The sequence below is a fragment of the Heterodontus francisci genome, unplaced genomic scaffold (assembly GCF_036365525.1).
Source record: "Heterodontus francisci isolate sHetFra1 unplaced genomic scaffold, sHetFra1.hap1 HAP1_SCAFFOLD_58, whole genome shotgun sequence".
NCBI lineage: Eukaryota > Metazoa > Chordata > Chondrichthyes > Heterodontiformes > Heterodontidae > Heterodontus > Heterodontus francisci.
The window spans coordinates 2,200,459-2,208,186 of NW_027142006.1; the positions used below are offsets into that span (position 1 = coordinate 2,200,459).

The following is a 7,728-nucleotide window of genomic DNA, read 5'->3' on the forward strand; positions in this document are numbered from 1 at the left end:
AGCTTTGTTATTTAATCTCTCCTGCCCTCTGCCCTATCAAACACCTTCCCCTTTGTTCTCTCCCACATGCCCCTCCCCTTCACTTGTTTAAAACCGAATTCTTTTCTAACCTGTGTCAGTTCTGATGAAAGGTCACAGACCAGAAACATTAACTCTGTTTCTCTCACCACAGATGCTGCCAGAGCTATTGAGTATTTCCAGCACTTTTTGTTTTTATTTCAGATTTCCAGCATCTGCAGTATTTTGCTTTTATTGTGTCAGAAAGTCTTTCCTTGATTCAGGACTCTGACCTCTCTCCAGAATCTCTCTGCTAAAGATTGAACTTTATCTCATTTCACTCACAGCTCAGGGTCAGTGTGGCACAGTGGGACTTCTGGTTGTCTCCCACTTCACAGTCCAAAAGTACTGAGAAAACAATGGGGAATATTACTCACATGTTGTGTTCTGTAACTTTTTACAAACACTTTAATGTATATATTGTCTTCCAAAGCAGTGACAGAATGGTGGCTTTAGTGTGTTGTTGAAATAGCTTTGTTGAGTTCGTGTTGTACTAACAGTTAAACAGTTCTTGGTTCAATCCCAGGTTTTGGCACTTTCAACCTCTCCTGTGTCTTTTTCTTTGGCTCCAATTGTCAAGCTGCATGATTTACTCTGAAATTAGCACCAGAGAACCAAGGCACCAGCGAGCACGAGGAGCTGAAATTAGCACAGATCAAATCCACTTAATATTTCTGACTGAAGATGGTTGCAAATGCTTCAGCTTCATCTTTTGCACTGACGTGCTCAGCACCACCATCATTGAGGATGTGAATGTTTTTGGAGCCTCCTCATCTTGTTAGTTATTTGATTATCCACCACCATTCACGACTGGATGTGGCAGGACTGTGGAGCTGTGATCTGATCCTGAGGGAGATATCCGTGCGTGGAGTGGCGGGATGTATGGAGAGTGATCCTGAAGAGGGTGTCCGAGCCTGGAGTGGAAGCTTTCTGTGGAGGTACAGGAGTAGGCCATTCAGCCCCACTGTTTTATAAAGGTTGAGCATAACTTATTTGCTTTTACTCTTTGCCTCTATTAATAAAGCCAAGTGTCCTGTTTGCTCTTAGCAACCTTTTCAAACCTTGATCAAAAATGATTGGTGCACATTGTCTCATTCTTCCTCCCAAACTGTATCACTTCACAATTCTCTGTGTAAAATGTTATCTGTTGTGTGAAAGCCCATTTTACCAGTGTGTTTAAGTTCCTCTGAAGTGTGTTACTGTCACTGGCATAGGACGAAATTCACGAGCATTCTTTGATGCTATCTCCGTGGAAAGAGCAATCTTACACACTAGCTCAAATTGGGATTTTGTGTGTTTGGTATCTTTCCTCATCCACCAATATAAGCACAAATCTGTCTCATAATGTACGGTCTAAGAATGTGCCAATGTTGCAATGTGGTGATAAATTCTTCAGTGTCACAATGTACTCACCAACTGTTTCACTACTTTTCTGATTTCTGGATCCAAGTTTGTAGCTTTCCGCGATCTCTAGTGGCTTAGGGTTGAGCCTCACTTCAACGAAGAAACGGAAAGTTATGATTTAAAGATTACACTGTCGATCATTCACATCTCTGTCTTCTCCTGAACTTCGAGTTCAAATTTGTTTGTGACGTTGAGTCACACGTTAAGACAGCACAGTCTTTGTCTTTGTGAAGGAATTGATTTGGGAATGGCTGTTTGAAACTGTCCCTTCTTGCACAGAAATTCAGTGCAAATACTTGATCACTCACAATTTCCTTGAGAGAAATTTGTTCACAATCGCATTCGACACGGAAACTGCCTCAGCATTAATCTCACTGAAGCAGAATGTGACCGTGTTGTATGTTTCAGAATGTTGGTGCCGTTATTTGTCGCTTTTAACCGAGACCGGGACACAGGGAAAGGTTCATCCGAGTTTGGAATATATTATCATTCAGGAGGAAGAAAAATCAACAGGAACCAAATGAGAAAACCCAGTCTCCAGATTTGAGAATCTGGAGATCCGCTTTGGGAAAGTGAATCAGAGCAGAATGAAGGGTGAACAGTCCAACTGCCCAGAAGAGATGAAAACACGGCTCAGTCAACACGTTCCCCTGGTTTATGATGCTGGAACATTCCTCACACAGAAATGATTCAACCCAATGACAAACATTCTTACAGCTGATAATTTATGCTACTGATTTAAGGACTGTCTCATGTGGTTACCGAGTGACGACGAGAAGATATTAAACTTTGTTCTATTCAATCTAGCTGTGATGAAGTTTGAATTTTTCTACCGTTTATAAACAGTATTTGAAGGGTCTCGGTAACAATGTTCAGTATTGATGAGAGTGGGGTCTGGGTGAGAAGCTGCTGAGTGTGACAGGGTCAGGACTGGATGCAGGAAGTTCTCTGACAGTCTCCCTCTATCTCTCTAATGGGTTTGAGTTGATTTACGACTGGTAGCTTTTATTTTACTTTTCTTATTTAGAGATACAGCACTGAAACAGGCCCTTCGGCCCACCGAGTCTGTGCCAACCAGCAACCACCCATTTATACTAATCCTACATTAATCCCATATTCTCTACCACATCCCCACCATTCTCCTACCACGGACCTACACAAGGGACAATTTCCAATGGCCAATTTATCTATCAACCTGCAAGTCTTTTGGAGGTGAAAAGAAACCAGAGCACCCGGCGGAAACCCACACAGACACAGGGATAACTTGCAAACTCCACACAGGCAGTACCCATAACTGAATCCTGGTCGCTGGAGCTGTGAGGCTGCGGTGCTAACCATTGCGCCACTGTGCTGCTGTTGGTGTTTTGATAAATGAAGGAAGTTCCCTCCACCCATTTCTTTTGGACAGACAGTGTGGTATAAGGATGTAAAGGGTTAATGCTGAAGATAGTGGGATCAACCCCTCCCACTGTCAGAGTGATGATGGAACAGTCACATGAGATGAAGTTTGGGAGAAGAGAGAGCAGCACCAAGGATATTGTGTAAATTAGAAAAGAGTTCTTAGTTCTTTCAGCACGAACTGTGTCGAGAAAATATCGAGAAACTCACAATTTTATTATTCAGGAGTAGGAACAGAGATATTAATTCCAAGTGACAGTTCTGGGACCAATTAACAAAAAAAGTAGAGAACAATATTGCTCACTGATTGAAATCCCCCAGTGAGGAGACAGTTAAACAGGTGATCTGTTGGGGCATCCTTCGATCCAAGGTTTCAGCAACATTTAATCTCCATTTTTGGTGAAATTCTCTGTTATTTGCAATTTTTTTTATCAGCTTTCATGGGCGAGTGAAAAAACTGAAAAAATTGAACAGTTCCATCCTTTCTTTTCTTCCTTCTTCTCTTCTTTCCATCAGTTTCTCTTTTCTGTCCCAGATCAATATAATGATGAGAATCCCAATTTAATCTGCTGTTTCTGGTGTTTTATCCATTCCAATCAAAATTTCAACATTCCAATCAAATCTATTTGTTATTCCACAGTGTCTCTCCATGTGTTTTCTTCTGTTGTATTCTCTCACAGTCTGTTTGATGATCAATGTAACATCTCACTCTCTGTTCTGGTGAAGATCAGAAGCAGTGATATCTGTTTACACCACCCGACAAGTCGGCCTGAGGCTGTGCCTCGCTGATAATGTGGAGTTAAAGCAATTCTTCCAGTCAGTTAGTTCAGTTGTCATTTCATGAGAAATTCGGTCATCATGACTTCGTCAGTGACCTAATGGTTCAGGTGTCTGAGTGATGTTAATCATGATGTGATGAAATGATTGTATGTTCCAGTCTTTCCGTGGTGGGTTTTCACACTGAGTAGAAACGTGTTGGACATGGTCTGGAAATGTTTCACACCGCTCCATTCCCAACTTCATTTACTGACAGAAGATATATTTCCATCATTGCACAGCTGGCTGCATAGCCAGAAACTGTGCTGAAGGTGACAGCTATGCCTCTATAGCTGAAAAGGTGGCCGAGAGGTTAAGGTGATGGACTACTAATCCATTGTGCTCTGCACACGTGGGATCGAATCCCATCCTTGTCGCTAGTTTATGAACTGTTTAGTGTATTGTTTATGTTGGGGGAGTTTATGTGTGAAGTCAGCTTCGAAACCTGTTCTTGTCAATGTCCAGACAGTGATTCCAGAATTTGTTATACTTATTTAAAATTGAGACAGACAATTGGAATTCTTCACTCAAACTGCACTGGAATGAAGATCAAATAGGGATCACGAAACGGAGCAGGATTTTTCCTCCCCTCCTTCCTTCCATCTTCACTTTCTCTGTATTGTGCCAAGTGAAAGACAAATGGGAAAAGCAAATGGCGAGGGAGCAGATGCCGAAAATTATCCTTTGGCAAGAAATTTATTTTCAAATCTTCTTGATAGATTAAGTGAGTGAGCAATGCTTTGGCAGATGGAGTTTAAAATGAGGGGTCATCTACTACCTACGATAGATCAAAGTGTTTTTTGTAAGAGGTGAGATGTTAGAAACGGCGGAGGAGCAGAGACCCGAATACTGAATTAATAAAAGCTAGTGGACTGGTAGAAAATAATGTGAAAAGTGAACAGAATCTGAAGATTGGAACTCATGTTGCAGTGATATAAAGCTCTGTGCTCCTGAAGTAAATGTCCAAGCCCAGATTGTGGGGAATCTGTGGAGAGTGATTTGGTTTTTATTCATTCTTGGGTGTGAGTATCGCTGATAAGGCTAGCATTTATTACCCATTTATATTGCCGTTGAGAAGTTGGTGGAGAGCTGCCTTCTTGAACTGATGCAGTCTTTATGGTGCAGGAACACCCACAGTGCTGTTGCGGAGGGAGTTCCAGGATTGTGACCCAACAACAGTGAAGAAATGGCGATATCGTTCCAAGTCAGGATGGTGAGTGACTTGGAGGGGAACCTGCAGGTAGTGAGTTCCCATGCATCTGCTGCCCTTGTCCTTCGAGGTGGTAGTGGTCACGAGTTTGGAAGGTGCTGTTGAAGGATACTTGGCGAGTTGCTGCAGTGCATGTGGAGATGGTACACACTGCAGCCACTGTTTACTGGTTGTGGAGGGATTGAATGTTTAAGGTGGCGGGTGAGGTGCCGATCAAGTGCGCTGCTTTGTCCTGGATGGTGTTGAGCTTCTTGAGTGTTGTTGAGTGGGATGTATTCCATCACACTCCTGACTTGTGCCTTGTAGATGGTGGGATGGTGGACAGGATTTGGGGTGTCAGGAGGTGAGATACTTGCTGCAGAATTCGTAATCTCTGACCTGCGCTTATAGCCACAGCATCGATGTGACTGGTCCAGTTACATTTCTGGTCAAGATGTTGATGGTGGGGGATTTAACGATGATAATGCTTCTGAATATCAAAAGGTAGATTTCTTTTCTCTCTCATTGGAGATGTTCACTGCTTGGCACTTGTGTGGCCAGAAGGTTGCTTGTCACTTATCAGCTCAAGCCTGAATGTTGCTCAGGTCTTGCTGCTTGCAGGCACAGACTGCTTCAGTATCTGAAAAGTTGTGAATCATCATCTAACATTCCCACTTCTGACTTATGTTGAAGAGAAAGTCGTCAATGAAACAGCTGGGAAGTTTGGGTCTACGACACTACCCTGAGAAACTCCTGAGGCAATGTCCTGGGCTGAGATGATTGGCCTCCACTAACCACAACATCTTGTTTTGTGCTAGGTATGACTTCAACAAGTGGAGGGTTTTCCCCCTGATTCCCATTGACTTCAATTTTGCGAGGCATCCTTGATGCCACACGCACTCAAGGGCAATCACTCTCACCTCTCCTCTGGAATTCCAGTCTTTCGTCTCTGTTTGGACCAAGCTGCAATGAGATCATAAGAACAGAAAATCGGAAGAACTCTTAGCAGGAGTAGGCCATTAGGCCCCTCGAGCTTGCTCCGCCATTCAATAGGATCATGGCTGACCTGATCATGACCTCAACCCCACTTTCTTGCCTGCCCACATAACCCTTGGCTCTCTTGTAGATAAAAATCTTGAAGACATTCAATGACCCAGCCTCCACTGCTCTCTGCGGTAAATAATTCCAAAGATTAATGACCCTCTGAGAGAAGAAATACCTTCTTAAATGTAAAAGCCCTAAATCTGAAACTGTGTCTCCCAGTTCTAGATTCCACCACGAGAGGAAACATCCTCTCAGCATCTACCCTGTCAAGCCCCCTCAGAATCTTATATGTCTCAATACGTTCTCCTTTCATTTTTCTCAACTCCAATGAGTATCGGTCCAACCTGCTCAACTTTCCTCATGAGACAACACCTTCATCACAGGAATTAATCCAATGAACCTTCTCTGAACTTCCTCCAATGCAAGTATATCCCTCCTTAAATAAGGAGACCAAAACTGTACACAGTACTCGAGGTGTGGTTTCACCAGCACCATGTACATTTGTAGCAAGACTTCTCTACTTTTATACTCCATCCCCCTTGCAATAAAGGGTAACATTCCATTTGCCTTCCTAATTATTTGCTGTACCTGCATGGTAACTTTTTGTGATTCATGTACGAGGACACCCAGATCCTTCTACACCGCAGCATTCTGTAATCTCTCACAATTTAAATAATATTTTCCTTTTCTATTCTTCCTACCAAAGTGGATAACCTCACATTTTCCCACATTATACTCTATCTGCCAAATTATTTCCTGGAGTTGAGAGACCCTGGCAGAACCTAAATTGAGCATTGATGATCAGATTATTGCGAAGTGTGTGGTGCTTGATAGCACTGTTGGTGACATCTTCCATCACTTTGCTGATGATTGATAGTAGACTGATGGGGCGGCAATTGGTCAGATTGGATTTGTCCTGCATTTTTTTTGTGGAGAGGGCACGCTTGGGCAACTTTCCACATTGTCAAGTAGATGCCCGTGTTGTAGCTCCACTGGAACAGCTTGGCTGAGGGCGCAGCTAGTTCTGGAGCACAAGTCTTCAGTACTAGTGTGGAAGTGAGCAGAAAGGCATGGCACTATGCTTAATGGGAAATATAGCCAAGTTAGGAATAGTAGCTTTGCTGAGCTTTGATTTTAAGTGGCAGAAACCACAATGAAATAGTTAAAAGTAAAGGCAGAGCGTGTGAGACTGTAAAGACTAGCCGACACTGGTAATTGCAAAGACATCTGTTCTTTATGGCCTGATTGTGTGACTCCCTGTGGTTTGGAACAAATGGACTCCTGTGAATCAAATGATCTCCATCCCTGTGTGAGTGATAAGGAGTGCTCGGCCCCTCTTATCTTCGTGAACTGCCACTACTTGATGCAGCTGCAGACTGCATGAAACACTCAGGAATGTACACCTAACAGAGATAGCAGGATGCGCCGCAATTACTTGTCACAAGGTAGAGACAGACTCATGATCCATGTAGGGAGTGAGACTAGAATGATTATTGATGATTCCTATGCTCTTGCTAATTAGCTTGCTTGTCCGCTTTGTTTTATCTTGCTGGTACAAAACAATATTTTATTCCTAACAAGTATGTATTAAAAATGGAGTGTATTGGAATCTCAGTAACAGATGTACTGCATGTCACCACGTGGGTGAAGTCGAATTGGATCGCACTGATAGGTTAAACAAGGGGGTGTAGCATGAATCTTAATGTATAAACAGTAGTACCTGTATCAAAAAACTTCACTTACTCTAGTGGACCAGACAGACTCTGGGTGGAGTCAGTGTTGTTGCATTAGAGTAAGTCAGCCGGCTAAATGGGCAAATA

At 42.8% G+C, this 7,728-nt stretch overlaps 1 non-coding gene across 1 annotated transcript; it reads left to right on the forward strand.

Annotated features, from left to right (window-relative positions):
- The first annotated feature begins 3,970 nt into the window (after nt 1-3,970).
- On the forward strand, nt 3,971-4,052 carry trnas-acu (transfer RNA serine (anticodon ACU)). The gene has a single exon. It is a non-coding gene; the product is annotated as a tRNA-Ser (tRNA).
- Nucleotides 4,053-7,728: the final 3,676 nt, after the last annotated feature.